Source organism: Parasteatoda tepidariorum, chromosome 6, assembly GCF_982258835.1.
Source record: "Parasteatoda tepidariorum strain Cologne lab strain chromosome 6, Ptep-v5.0, whole genome shotgun sequence".
Lineage (NCBI taxonomy): Eukaryota > Metazoa > Arthropoda > Arachnida > Araneae > Theridiidae > Parasteatoda > Parasteatoda tepidariorum.
The window spans coordinates 67,064,780-67,081,415 of NC_141760.1; the positions used below are offsets into that span (position 1 = coordinate 67,064,780).

At 27.8% G+C, this 16,636-nt stretch overlaps 1 protein-coding gene across 4 annotated transcripts in view; it reads right to left on the reverse strand.

Moving 5' to 3' along the window:
- Gug (arginine-glutamic acid dipeptide repeats grunge) overlaps nucleotides 1–8,176 on the reverse strand; it is a 53,135-nt gene extending 44,959 nt beyond the window's left edge. For 2 of the 4 annotated variants that reach the window (XM_016063636.4, XM_043050550.3), the window contains exon 1: nucleotides 7,952–8,176. The gene's annotated coding sequence lies outside the window, so the exon portion shown is untranslated. Of the gene's footprint in view, nucleotides 1–7,313; nucleotides 7,700–7,719 lie in introns of those variants that run through there. The other 2 variants (XM_043050555.3, XM_043050561.3) reach the window with 2 other exon arrangements.
- Nucleotides 8,177–16,636: the final 8,460 nt, after the last annotated feature.

The window sequence follows — 16,636 nt, forward strand, 5'->3', positions numbered from 1 at the left end:
TTTGTTCAATAGATTTCAACTTTCCTTCTTTTTTACGCCTGTTATAACGTTCTTTCTCCTTGGCCCTTGCCTTTTCATATTCCTCAGGATTCTCCTTCAGTTTTTGTCTATCCCTTCTTTTTCTCTCATTATCCTTCTGACGCTTCTCATCAATTGACATCCTTTTACTTTTTTTGTTCTTACTTGGTTTGCCCATTATTAATCTACACTAATAAAAGCACATTATTAAATAAACTACAAATTAAATTGGAATTCCAGAAAAGATTTTCAAAATTTATCTCAATGCTGTAGTTATTGGTAATTACAGGTGTTGTAGAAACAAAAAAAATATGGTCAGAAAATGCATAAATAATAATCTAAAGTAAAAACTTGAAATGCTAAAGAATAAAAAATACTTTGCAGAATTCTTTTAAATGAAGTTCTATGTACCATAATAAAATTTTATAATAGTATAAAAGTAACTTAAAAATTAAGCTAGTAAAAATGTATCAAACTTAAATTATAAAATTAAAAAAAGCACATGGTATCATTAAATTCTAAGTTTATCATTACCATCCCCAATCTGTCATTACCATCCACATTTTTATGAATTGTAAACTGGATGGTAATGACATGGATGGTAATGACATTTTACATTATTTCACTTGCCAGGATATAAAATATGGCTAACTTTGAAAATTTTTTACTTGTTTAATACAAAGATCTAACTAATATTAGCATATATAAATCAAAAGTTTAGTATAATGTTAAAAATAATTCATAATTGGTAAGGATGGTAATGACAGCAATAAATAATTTTCAACTTACTTTAATATTCAATGCTCTGTAGAATGATGTATCAAGATTTCCACACACAAAATTCTAACTACATCAACAAAAGAAAGGTGGCTGTCTCTAGACTGAATGCTGTATAAATTAGTAATGCCATCTAGTGGCGATGAAAGGCTGTACAAGATTATGGATGGTAATGATGTAAAATGCAGGGGACAAGATAAAAACAATGTACCCATAATTTTAAATTGCAGTCAAACAAAAGACAAACTTTATTTTGAATTTAAAAGTATATTAGGCAAGTAAAAAAAAATATTTTAATGATGCATTTTTATTTTTATTAGTACAGGTAAGTCATGAAAAACAGAAATTCTGATAAGGGACAGTGGATGGTAATGACATTTTACACTTTATATTGTAAATTGTTAAAAATAGGGGATATACATCTTTATTATATGCATGTAATTTTGCTCTGTAGAAGATGACAAATCAAAAATAGTAATAAAAAAACAATTCATTTTTTTTCTGAGGTTGTATCAAACACGGGACGGAAAATAACACCTTCCCAGAGAATGGCTCATATATTTAATTTTAGCAAAAATCAATAGTTCATTTCCCACAAAAGTGAAATTTTTTTATTAATGCACTATTCAATATATTTGACTAATGATGACCCAGTGTAACAATTAGAGAGCTAATAACCTTGTGAATTAAAGAACTAAGTAATCAATCATTGCAAAATAGTGTAGCAAGCATTAAAAATATTTTAAATTTTAAAACTGATTTGTTATGCGTCAGCACCTGATGCTAAAAACGAAATACAATATCTGAATATACCCTATGAAATTCACAGTTCATTTATATTAATGGTCAATTATTAGCAACGGTGTAAAGGCATGCCGGCCGATGTCACTTAACCTTAAAAAAGCATCAGTGCAAGGCAGTGCTTCCCAAAGTGTGGTACACGTACCCCTAGGGGTACGGGAACACTTTAGTGAGGGTATGCGTTCGTATGCAAAATATCTTGCAACAAACGAAAATTTCAAAAAATTGTATTTAAAAACAAAGCTAGCCATGAAAATTTACAATTATGCATTTTTGTATTGGCTATTTTTTGCAGAGTTAATATTTAGTGGTGTCAAAAGATAGTTGTGATTTTTAACTTTAGTGCAATTTTTCTATAGTGAGAAATTCATTCCTTTTTTCTTCAGTGGTACTTAGCATTATGAAAAATTTAGAAAGGGTACACAAAAGTCATAAGTTTGGGAAGCACTGGTTTAAGGTATACCGGGCAGAGGAGCTGATCAAGAAACTTCACTGCAGGGTACACTGGGAATATATATGCTGGGCTCTGGCACTAAAAAAGCAAAACTAAAAAACAATTCAACTATTAAAAAAAAATAAATGTCTATAACATAAATAAAACTCATATATATTTGGATAGTACGAAACTATTTGTTTTATTTTAGTTCTTAATATTAAAGAACTTGAATGGTATAACTCTTGCCAATCTCAGGCAAATCTGAACATATAAAGCCATATGAAATGAACACATATAAATAGAAATAATAATTTTTCTCTTCTATAAGCGCAATTATATATATACAGTGTTCTCCCTTAGCATTTTTAGAAAGGCCATGTTTTTTGATCCCAATAAATGAAAAATAAGCCACTATATGTAAAAATAAGCCACCATACCTTAAAAACGCTGTCTTTTAAAGTAAAATTAATTAAATAGCTTAAATAACAATTATAAAAAAAAATTTTTTTTTTTTATAGTGTTTATAGGTTTAATTCTGATTACTATTACAAACATTTACTTTCTTAAGATTATTCTTAACTGGTTAAATTTTTCTTTTTTTAAGGGAGAATAATAAGAAATTTTTTAAGTGATTTTACAAATATTTTTTGAATAAATACCTTTTGTTTTAATAATAAATTCACCTTTAAAGGTTTATTCTCAAATAATTTTAAGTATAAATTATAGAAATAATCTTTTAAGCTGTTGATCAAAATTTTTTTTTTATTAGTTTACTTTTTTTTGAAAAAAAATTTATCCACAAAAATTGTGACTTGGAATGCCCTTAATTATTATTTTTAAACCACAAATTTTTCTTTTATTCAGATAATGAGTGAAAATTACTTTTTGAGATCTACACATAAAATAGTATAACTTAATCAAAACGCCTTTCTCTGTGAGTAAAAACCCTGTACTTTTTAATACCTTGGGAGAACTCTGATATATATATTAAGTTTTGTCTCTTTTTATTTTGCATTAAATTAAAACATTCCTAAAATTGAAATATAAATATAAATAATTACAAAAAAATTAACAAAATTATTATTCCATAATTAATTCATAATGTAATAATATATCATTTTAGTAGTTTAAAACCAGGGTTTGAAAAAACCCGGGGATTTTTGAAAAAACCCAACCCGCCTGGGTTTTATTGAAAAAACCCGGGGAAAATTGGGTTTTATTTGAAAAAACCCGGGGAAAATTGGGTTTTTTCATTTAGTGCTTATAAATTTCACTGTGAAAATATTTTTATTCATTAAATAGAGTTGTATAAGTAAACACTAAAATTTCATCTGACTTTTACCTGTATTAAAATTAAACTGGAATAAATATTTAATGGTCTTCAGTGTTTTTATAATACGATTAATAGAAAGTGAAATTAAAATTTTGTATAATTATAAAGAGTATCAGTTACTTGTCCCTTTTTTCAAATATTTAGATAAATATATGCATTTTAACTTTATTGTTTCAAAAAACAAATTAATCTTAAAATTATAAAAAAGCATATATAAAAAGTTATAGCTTATTTTTTAAAAATCAGATAATAAAACTTTAAATTTGTTTATTGTTGTTTAATGTATCACTTAATACATTTTTTTGTTTTGTTTGCTTTCAATATTTTTAAACATGATTAAAAGAAACAAAATAAATTGTATTCAAATGAAATCTTAAAAATATTTAAAAAATCTTAAAAGTAATATTTTAATTTTTAACTGTTTTTTAATTGTGATAAACTTTCTCCAATAATTAAAAATTGTCAGCAGATGTTAAGAGTTAACTTAAAAAAAAGGTCAATTTTTTCCTTTATTATTATTATCATACAACAGATTCTAAGTGTCTACATTTCTCTCTTAGATGGCAATACACTTTTACGAGTTTTGTAGCTTTATCTATTCCTAATCTATTTCGAAGTTTACTCTGCACCAAACCGAAAGTTGAAAAGTGTCTTTCGATAGAGACAGAGGATGCTGGTGCTGAGTGCAAAGAAAAAAGAATTGACAGAAATTTTGTGGAAGCTAGGAATTTTATTTACTTACTTATTTATTTATTTTTTTTGCCATAATTTTCCACTATTTTTTGATGAAAGCTGTTCAATAACAGTGTCAAGCATCATTGTTTTTGGAAAGTATTCAGGATCGGAAATTTTGGATGCCATAACATGTGGCAAAAATTCTGGATGATGCTTAGAAAAACAGCTTTTTGCTAATTGGTCTTGTTCATCATTTAAAAATTGTCCCCTTGTTTCGGGATCCAGGATTCATATGCTGATAAATGATGTGGCTGAACAGCCTGATCTTTTAACAAAATGTTTATGGGATTCTAATTCATCACACGATTGTAAGTTAATTCATATTTCAACAGGTTCTGAAATTGAAATGTTTTCTGGTTGAAGCTTTTTTAAAGCTTCAGAAACAATTGATATCTGTTTTTCCCAATCGATAGTTTATTGGTAAAGCCCAACATTATTTAATTTTTTTGACACATAAAATTGTTCAAGAACAATCTCTTCATATTTATGGTAATTATTGGCAAAAGTTTTTACGCGCTCACAATATGAATTCCACCTTGTATCATTTGGTCATCAAGCAGTTTTTTTCATTTGCCCATCCATGTGCTTGATGCACATTTCTAAAATATTTGTTAACTTCAACGATATGTCCAATAATAGTATTAGGAGATATACTTCTTTTTGAACCAAATTTAAAAAAAAAAACAATTTGTGAAAAAAATCACCAAGTGGGTTTTTTCAAAGTGTGCCCACTTGGGGAACCCTGATTATATGTATTTTATATTAAGTTTAAATAACGCATTATCACTAATACATATTTGAATCTTCTTTATTTTTAAGTACATTACGTTTCATAATTTTTTAACTCAAGAATTATAAAATATAAATGCAGTAATATAAAAGGAACAAGTTTATTAATCTTTTTGTTTTCACACACATTTATTTACTATATTTATTAAACATATGGATGTTACCCATTATAAAATTATAATCTGTAAATATTTATAATCAGTAAAAACTAAAATTTCATCTGACTTGAGTTAAATAAAAAACTGAAATACATATTTAATGGTCTTACATGTTTCTATAATAAGATTAATAGAAAGTGAAATTAAAACTACATATAATTATAAAGAGTATCAGTTACTTGTCCCATTTGTTTTCAAATAATTAACCCTAGGAAAAGGATTTCATTTTTAGATAAATAATTTTAAAAAGTTCTCCTATAAGAAGTTTTAGCTTTTTTTTTTTTAAGCTAGAAAATAAAACTGTTTAAATTTGTTAATGTATCGCTTGGTAAAAAAAAGAAAGAAATTGTTTCTTTTCAATTTTTTTTAATATATTATATTATTATATTACCTGTATGTATTTTATTACCTGTTTATTAATATATAAAGCATGCAACTATAGTTGAAAAATTGATCTTTTCAGACTATATTATTTAAATTTTTATTTGATTTGATATCATTAAAATATTACTTTTTTGAAAAAACCCACTTGAAGTTTTCAATAGCACCTACTATAAAAATTATATGAATATTTGAGTTTCTTTTACTTTACTAATATTAAAAACTTAATCATATAAATCATGCAACTCTATTGGACAAATTTATGCTGCACAATAAATTATATAAAAATAAATGTGAAACAATAAGTTTTAGTAAAAAAAAAAATTTTTTTTTTGAAAAAACCCACTTATCGTTCCAAGTGGGTTTTTTCAAGGTGGGCCCACCCAATAAAACCCGGGCGGGTTTTTTCAAAGTGGGCCCACTTGGCGAACCCTGTTTAAAACATTATTGATTGGAAAATTCTCGATTAATCTCTTTTTTCCAGTGAAATGAACTTATTTTAAATTAATATAACTATAATTTAAAGCAGAAAATATCTATCAAGATGTGTAGTTAATTATTGTACAAATAATAATTTTTTTATGATAAATAATAATATTATACAAATAATAATATTTATTTATTTGTAAAAAAACATTTATTTAAGGATTCTAAAATGAAAAGAGGTCAAAAACTTTCAATCTTTTAAAAATTATTGCCTTTTTATTAATTATTAATGTGTTAAAAATAATTTTTTCATGTAATGTATCAAAATTATTATTCCTTATGATTGATTTAAATTTGTTTCAAGTATTTTGTAATAATATTTAATCAGCAATTTAGATAATTTGGTTTTTGTCTGTTTTTACCAGGTTTTTGCCACTGTCCTGGCAAAAACCCCTTTTTGCCAGCAAAAACTCCAACCCTGATCTAAGTAAATAAGTATTATTTCTGAAATGTCAAATTTTTTAAAAAATATTTTCAAAAATATAATTCAATAAATGCTTTTATTCATTTAAAACCACATTTCTTTCTTAAACTAATGAGAAATTTTTATTCTGTGTTATGAAAACAATAAAATTTCTCACATGTAATTCAATTCAATAAAGAAGTTTAACATTGTGCATTAGCAAATTAAGAAACTGTAGTTCAAACATTATACAACTTTAAAAAGTGTTTAAAACCTAAAGATTTATAGGAATTAAAATTAACTTACTTAAAATAAAGCAAAATAATTTTTATTAATTTTGTGCTACACATATATTGGTTACATCAAATTGTGAAACAGTTTATATTTCATATAAAAATTAAAAGCTTACTTAGAATATTTGGCTGAAGATTAAGCATTAAAAAACTTAAAAACAATAAATGATAAATAACAAGATTGATTATAAACTAGGTCAGGTGTCCTAATTTTTTGACAGGTTCACATTGATAAATATATATGCATAACCCTCATGGTACTCTTTCAATTGGTTTTTATAACTACAGAACTTAAATTATAACACATGGTAAAAATCTTATGGCCACATAGTATTTGATGTATGATTTAATTTTCAACGATTATAAAAAGCATGTTTTTATAATCTAAACATTGAAATAATTCAATTGAGATGAATAATTAATCTACACAAAAATTCCTTTTCAAACAAAGTACCAAAATTGTTTTTAGTTATACTCATGTAGTTAACAGTAAAATAATTTAAAAACATTTCAAAACAAACTCAAATTTAAACTGAAAGTTAAATAATATGTTAGCAGGTATTATATATAACCATTAAAGTATTATATATAAATCTTAATAATTATTATGATTTCTGGGGATAATGCTGTATAACCAAGATATATTTAAACGCACATCGATCGGTAAATTAAGATTTTCACATAAATCAAATAAATTATATACCTTAAAAATACGATGCTTAACTTCTCTGCTAAAGTCGATAGTTATTAATTAAAAATAATCTACAGATTTCTGAGGTGAAATTTATATAAATAACAAGAATACCAATGACTTATTCTCAGTGCACATCGAATGATAAGAGATTTTCAAACGAACCAAACAAATTATAAAATTCTGAATTTTCAAATACGCTGTCTAATTTTGTAGCTGAAGGAGATAATTGAACGGGATGAATGTTTTTGTAGTGATGTCAAAAGGTTTTATTATCTTTTAAATATTTGGAATGTATACTCAAATAAAATGAATGCAATAAAAATTAATCAAGCAAGTTATTTAAAAGTAAACATGTTATATTTGTCGAAGCAGTGATGCATACGATTTACAGATATGATTATCCTAAGTAACTTACTTCCTGTTGTACCAGTACCTAAAATAAACAAATCGTGACAAAAATCAATTGATTATTTTCTTTTGTTTTCTTGCAATCGATTAAAACATCTAAAAGACACATATTTAATTAAAGATAAGTGTTTTTAGGCGTAGTAAATGGATAAGTTTTGGATTAAATGCTTTTGTAATTTACATCGATCACATCAAGATAACAATACAATTATAAAATTATCTTTATTTAATAGACTTACAATAATTAAAATTCATGTCATCTATTCTTCTATTTTGGGAATGATCGAATGGGAAATTGTAAATAAAAGCATTGTATGTTCATTCCATTTAATTTATTTGCACAGGCAACTATCTACACACTTAACTGTTATTATTTTTTTTTTTCACACTGCAATGACCCGTGGCTAGCCGCAGCCTGATTGGTAGAACACCGCATACGCCATTTTGTAATTACAATAAATTTCTTTGGCGGTTGAAAGTTAATTCTTAAAATGTTTACATTTATTTATCAATTATCTCATAACTTATGCAAAATTTCCGCTGTTCAATGAAATTCTTGTTCCATGCTAAACATATCCTGGAAGCTGGCGCTCTCGGTTGTAAAATTAATGCTTATTAAAACGAAATGCACTTGCGATTGTGATTAAGGGGCTTGCGTTTATGATTGCCTGTGATAGCCCTAAACGCGAGTGTGAATGTTTTGAAACTACAAGTGAGGTTTGGGACTGCGCGAATCATATTTGGTTTGATCGCACATGCGTATTCCAATCAAAGAAGATGTTCCTGTATCATCCTCACTTCATCCGATATCGACGTGAGCAAAGGTTAAAAAAACTTTACCAAAGGGAGTACTCTGAGCACACAATTCATGCATGCTCAATCAGTTTGTCTTGCATGCAATCTCTAAACATACTTTCTCACGCATTTCAATGAGATGCAGTGTTGATGGACCAGAAAGGGGCATTTACCTCGGGTACGAAATAAATCGGGAAAGTAAATGCAGAGATGCAAACTAGAACCTGATTGATAAGTTTTTTGGTCTTGTTTCCAAATTCAAATATTACGTGAATTTTTTGCATAAAGTGTGAAAGATTCCTGGGAGAACTGTTTGCACAAGTGCGAATTGCATTTACGAGGATCGCATGTGCGACTCATATACAGTGAAAATGGCCCTAGTATTTTATCAAGTTTACCTACACACGCGTGGGAACGTCGTGAAGCTATACATACCATTTTTACTGCATGCGAAAAATTCGCAGAGTTTTGAAATGAGACACTTGACTAGTGAAATTGGCAATCGAAATGGGCTGCAGGTGGCGTAGAGCAGAACTCTCTACCTATGGCAACACTTTGCATGCTTTTACCTTTAGCGTGTGGAGAGTCATAGAGGAAGAAAGTCATAGAATACTTACTACAATTACATGCAATTGTAGTGTTTACAATATAAAGTGTTTTTTAAGTTTAAATTTCAACGAAGCAAACAACATAAGCATTTGAAAGACTCCGTAAGCATGCTATGCCTTGCAAGATGCAACCCAAAAAATAAATAACGGTGATATTTTACACAAATATTGCCAAACAAAGGAATAACACTATCATATCATGGCAAACCTTACACTTTATTTATGTTGCGATAAAAAATTATTTTTGGCTCACAACCAGTTAGAATTTAAAATTTACAGGAAAATCTTATGAATGGTAAAATTGCGAGCAAATTTACACAGAAAATTCGCCAGTCAGTTTACCTCCCGCATAAGCCAATTTTACACATGCAGCGAGAATAACTCTTAAGAAGAACTACTCTCACACGTGTGTATCATATTCGCGTGCGATTGCATGTAAGCATAACTGGACGTGATTCGCATACGCATACGAAAATGCAATTTATTTATGTGCCGCCATTTCCACAGAGAAATTCAGACTGCATGCGAAAAAAATCACAAATTTGGCGAAGCGAGAGAGAATCTGAGTGAAGGACGATTCTCACTGGATGCAATTTCATCGCAAGCAAAAAAATTTCTAACAAATGACAACTGGATTGGGGAAAAATATTTCCCTGCAAAAACTTACCAATTATGTTCCCGTACGCATACCATTTTTTCGCATACGAAAAAAAATCGCATGCAGTGTAAATGGCTCTTGACGAATTGCTTTCTGATGAATATATTTCATTACTCAAGTTCTCTTTCTTTTCTCTCAACTTCACTCACAGGTCGTCATGTCTTCGGATCATCCTCAGGGATGTTTCTCAGACCGTCGACAATAGCTCATTGTGAAACTCTAGTGCGACGTAAATATAGTACTTACCTACCTCTTTCGCTACTCCAAATTCTTATTTGCGAAGTCTTCGCGTGCAGCGTGACCCAGGACCTAATTAGCTGGTAGAGGTACATTCCGGCACTAGAAGTAGACAAACTATTCAAAAAATCTTTGCGCATGTAAATGGGAAGAATTTGATTTCAAATTTAGTACATTTTAGAGATATACCGGATTAGGGTTCCAGTTAACTAGAAACTTAAACCTTTTACCCGGTTCGTTCTGGGTACTAGTGAAGTTTTATTTGTTACCCGACCGGTTACGAGTACTAGGTAAATTAGGATTTATTTTCCGTCTGGGCAATATAACAATATGAAAATCGAGTACGTAATTTTTTATTGAACAAACATTTGTCGAATATAAATTGTAACGAAAAAATATCGAATATGAATGATCAGAAAATTTATTGCGTGCCTATATCAATAAAAATGTATGCTTTCATTTTTAGATTTTCGAAAAAAAAAATTAAATTTCAAGTTTCTAAGAAATTTGGAATGAATGTTTGGATGTAGAATGGTTATCGTAAAGCTTTGCAATAAGATGGAAAACTCTGATAATAGTAGACACTTTAGAGTTAATTAATTTGATTTACTTTAATTTTCAATAGAAATTTTTTTTTGGTATATTTTAAATTATTACCGTCGTTTAAACAGCAGACCCAATTTTTGAGTTAACGACTACAAATGTTCAACTCCGTAGCTTTGTAATTTTGAACCCAATCCATTTCGACAAGGGAACTCCTGAATCAAGTACTTGGAGAATTCTGCCTTCGTAAAGGATACATACATATATTTTTAATATATTTTTTTATAATTTTTTTTTGTCTTTAATTCATTTTAAATTGAAGGGAAGTTACTTAAGTCCACATTGCTTACTTCATTCCAATGAATAAATGTGATTTCAGAACGTGCAAAACTGTAATATATTACTATGATATATTATGTAATATTGTTATAGAATATTCTTCTTCTTTATAGAATGGAATATATTTCTGTATCTATATAACTCGGAATACAACAATAAATAATCATCCAATTTAAAATATTTCCAATCCAAATATTTTTATAATTCACTATATATAGTAAATTCGGTGTTCCAATAGTTTATATTGTATAGAGGGCGAAAGTTAGGGCTTCCCAATGTTAATTGCGAAACAAAAATATACATGCGGTTTTATTTTGGAATTTCATTCGTTCATATTTCGAATTCGTTCATATTTCGTATTTTAAAATAATATTTCAATTCTTGTAAACTAAATTCACTTAACATTTCGGTTCGAATAACATAAATTTACAAAATATTGCTTGGGGCTTAATTTAAATATTCTAATTAAATTGTGCAAATGATGTTTTAAGTTACGAAATCAAATACAAAAAGTTTACTTTCTCTGATTAAACGTACTTTTTCTCTCGATTGATTAAGATTCTTGGCCATCAATATATGGAGATAACCATATGATTCTTATAGTTTTAGCAGAAAGTTTGAATAGATTCATGAAATAAAAATTTAAAAACTCCACTTTCTAAAATTTTCATTAACTAGTCTGCCGATTTTGTTTAACTTTTATACTTTGTTGTTAATAATGTATCGTAGCAAGCGAAAATCCGATTATTTCAATTAAAATAATTAAGAATATCTATATATATATTTCTCTTACACGGTACCAAAAAAAAGCCTCATTACAACTCCCCGAATGGCAACGTTAGAAAATCGACCAATGATTGTTGCTAAAAATGTCACATGGCAAATGTCACATGAGGTGGCTCAACATATAGCACTTTTAAAAACGGAAACAATAACCAGAGTGAGCATTATCAGGTTGTTCAATTCAGATTCATACCCTAAAAACATAATAATATTTAATTTAAACTGGCTCAACATATAGCGTTTTTAAAAACGGAAACAATAACCAGAGTGAGCATTATCAGGTTGTTTGCCAAATCTATAATTGTGTTTTCAAAGAAATTCTAAATGCTTAGTGTTAATTTCTTAAAGCTTTGCAGAAAGAAATGTTTTTTGGAAAAAATTTAATTGAAACTTCTATTCGCGATCGCAATGAACTATAGGGGGCGTTGTTGTATGAGACTAATACCTGCGATTTCTATATGAACAGTCATTCAGTTACTCTAGAGACGTCGTTAATGTAGCACGTAGCACTGCAACGTTCCTTCTTTATTGTGGCTAATTAAATTTAAAAAAGAAAAAATGCTTGATATTCTTTCTTATGCAAACGAAAACAAAATGGTATCTCTTTTTATTAGAGAAAGAATATCCAAAACACATCGGAAAAATATTTGTACATTAACAGAAAAAAATATGTATATTCTTATAAGAGTTAAAACCTAATGCCCGAGAAATAGTTTTACTAAATTTAATGATATAACATGAAAGGCCCATTTAAACTTTACATTCTATAGTTTTAAGAATCATATTACTTCAAAAATTAAAATGAACAAAAAGTATACATAAGCCTAATAATTTTATGAAATTTAATTTTGTAAACAAAGTTTTCTGACAACAATTTTTATCAAAAAATTTCAAGTTTCAATAAAAATCATTATTTAGAAACTAAGAAACGTAAAATAAAGAATGCTGACGAAACAAAAACAAAAAAAAAAATTCTTTTTTGTCGCCATTTTTAGTGCTACAAAAATTCGTCTTTGGGATTTGCCAAAAACAAAACAAGATGCAATTTTATTTTTTCAGGAGGGAAATATTTTACCGAAGAAACGAAAATATACCAAATCCCACAACATAAAACTTTATCTTGGTAAACGTACGTTTTGGAAATGTTATTTCATTTGGAATCTTATTTATCAGAGTTCATATGGCGATATGATTGTTTTGAATCTATGCTAAACTCTATATCGGCTCATTTTCCACCGAAATCCGATTGACTATTTTGATTTTAAATAAAGTGTTTTATTTTATGAATTGTCGCAAAAATTTTAAGTGTAGATTAGCGGCACTTAAAAACCGCCAAATCTGTAATCCAAATCTTAATACGTAAGTACCGAATTTTTATTCCATACTTTTCTGAATCATATTACTTCAAGCATTGGAATATACAAGAAGTATATATAAACACATAATCTTATACCATTTAATTTTTCAAAAAAAGTATTTTGAGAACAATTTTTATCAAAAAATTATAAACTAAAAAACGGAAAATAAAGAATTCTTAGGATAAAAAACTATTTTAAGAATTCTTTACATTGAAATAAAAACTTTCATATTGTTTCTTTTTTTATTATTCTTATAGTTCTTAATCAGACGTAAAAAACCATTCTGTAGAGAACCATCATCAAATGAAAAAAAAAATATTTACAAGCATATTTTTTATTGTAAAAATCATTGCACTTACCTGATTTATAATCCCCGGAGAATTCCAAAATGATAAGTTCCTTGTTTGAAAACTTTATTCTCAAATAATAGATAACATAGTTTATCCCTTCATTACTTTTAGATAACATACTACACAGCAAAATGTTATAATTGATATGAATTTGAATATGTAGCTAAAAACAGAATAGCTGAATTCTAGTTGAAATTATTCCTTCAAAACAAAAAAATAATTACCAAGAAAACGATACAAATTTATTAATAATCAGCACAAATGAATCTATTTCAAGTAGTTTGGATGATTCTTTATTGCTGTTTTCCGAATTATATGGATACAGAAATATATACTATTCTATAACGAAGAAGAATATGCTATAACTATCACAATTCTGTATGTTCTGAATTCATATTTATTCACTGGAATGACGAAAGCAATGTTGACTTCACTTTAATTCGTAATGAATTGAAGACAGAAGAAATGCATTTTACCTTAATACACACATCTGTAACAGTATCCGAAATCGGAAGTCATCAGTTGCAAGTTTGTTGATAATAGAAATTAAAAATAATTGAGGAATTTTTCTTCAAATGTTTGGCGTGTTCTGTTCCTGAAAGATTTACTAATATTCTGGATATTTTTTTAAAGTTCTTCGGCCTTTTCCTTAGGGAAATTTTGTTTCTTATTTGCTGCTAAAAAATGGCGTCTGATTCAGTCAATGATTTCGATGGAACTAAATGAAAACGTGATAAATTAATGTCTGATATTTACAGGCTCCCGCTAGACGGCGTACTCGAGCGTTGCGATCGCGAATTGGCAGTAGGTAAGGGGAACTGCCAAAATCAAAACTCCCCGATTAGAAATGCAGCATGGCGACCTCCACGTGGTATTTCTCGGGTAATGCATTTTAATTTATTGTATGTAAAACATCCTTATTTTGTTCTAAAATTTTATGCACTTTATCACAAATGTTAATTAATATAGAAATTGATTTCAATAATGCTGATCACCTAAAAATATTTCATTTGGCGATTAAAAAAATTTTTGTGTTCTTGAAAATGAAAGACTTTTTGAGGGTTATTATCTCACAAGGAAAAGTTAGGGTTTAAAGTTTATATTTTTAAATAATAAAATTTTTTTCTAAAACTTTCAGAATTTCTAGCATTAACTAATTTATTATACACATTTAGTTGAATTTAGGTGAGTGACTGCAATATTTGATAATTTATTTTGCTAATATGTTTCTCATTTAGCTAATGTTTTGATTTTTTCACCATGTACAATCTAAATAGCTAATATACTTTTTTAAAAGCCAATAAGAACATTGATAGAATTCTTCTACGTAAGTACAATACTATGTCTTTGTGCTAGAACATTGTGTTCATTGGTGAGCGAGCGCAGCGAGCCATGGTTCACTGCGTGAACCACATAGGATTGCGTAGCAATTCTCGGGGGTTGGCGAGCGTTAGCGAGCAGGGGGCGGAGCCTCCTAGTTTATGATATTTTATCAAGAAAATACCATTTCTGCTAATAATTTAGAGATTTTCAACAATTTGAAGAATAAATTAGTTTCTGAAAGAATACTGTTGATGAAATTAACCATGGCAAGATGTAACTTATGTTAAAAATGCCCGAAAAACGTTTCACCCTAAAAATAACAAAGAACGCATGACAGATAGTTCGGTTTTATTTATTACGTTATGAAACTTCAGTAATACGTTCTTAACATTTCTAAAACTCAAAAATAATTTAGTTTAGTTGTTATTTTTATTATCTCAATTGTTTAATGTTCAAATTCATTGATTAATAAATATTCATATTCTTTTCTTTCTTAAAAAATAAATTTAGAATATTTGGGAGGTTACGGTTTAATAAATTCTTTTCATAAATAAAACTTATATTCCAAACTGTTTTAAGCAAATTAAAAATTTTTTATACCGAGTTATTGATTTCTTCATCAAACACTATTCCTTGAAACAATTATTAGGGAATAAAATATTATAATCGGAGTTTAAAAAGGAAAATGTAGGGTAACATGGATGACTGATTTCACAATTCGCGATCGCAACGCTCGAGTACGCCGTCTAGCTGGAGCCTGTAAATATCAGACATTAATTTATCACGTTTTCATTTAGTTCCATCAAAATCATTGACTGAATCAGACGCCATTTTTTAGCAGCAAATAAGAAACAAAATTTCCCTAAGGAAAAGGCCGAAGAACTTGAAAAAATCTCCAGAATATTAGTAAATCTTTCAGGAACAGAACACGCCAAATATTTGAAGAAAAATTCCTCAATAATTTTTAATTTCTATTATTAACAAACTTGCAACTGATGACTTCCGATTTCGGATACTGTTACAGATGTGTGTATTAAGGTAAAATGCATTTCTTCTGTCTTCAATTCATTACGAATTAAAGTGAAGTCAACATTGCTTTCGTCATTCCAGTGAATAAATATGAATTCAGAACATACAGAATTGTAATAGTAATAGTAGAATGTAATAGTAGAACATACGTATGTTAAGTGTAATAGTAGAACATACAGAATTGTAATATTTCTGTATCCATATAATTAGGAAAACAACAATAAAAAAGTATCCAAGTTACTTGAAATAGTGCCATTTGTGCTGATTCTTAATTAATTTTAATCGTTTTCTTGGTAAGTATTTTTTAGCTTCGAAAGAATAAGTTCAACTAGAATTCAGCTATTCTGTTTTTAGCTACATATTCAAATTCATATCAATTATAAAATTTTGCTGTGTAGTATGTTATCTAAAAGTAATGAAGGGATAAACTATGTATCTATTATTTGAGAATAAAGTTTTCAAACAAGGAACTTATTTTGGAATTCTCCGGGGATTATAAATCAGGTAAGTGCAATGATTTTTACAATAAAAAATTTGCTTGTTTTTATTATTGTGTTTTTTTTAACAGTCTACTAATGCAGCTTTGCTAATTTTTTATGTTGTGACTTTATACAAAAATCAAATCAGTTGTTGTTTAACTAATTTTCAAACATGACATTCATAGCGAAGTTAATTAAAATAAAAAAATAAAAAAATAAAAATTATCAATATAATGCAGGTTGAGTGCACTGATATATTAAATTATAGATATTGATGCATTAAATTGGTGATAACGATTTATTGAATTCTATAATAATTAAAAGGGATTACTATTTTTATAGACACATTTATTTCTATACAAGTCCTTTATTAAATTATTTCAAACATTTAATTTTATTTCTGTATGGTTGAGATATAGTGT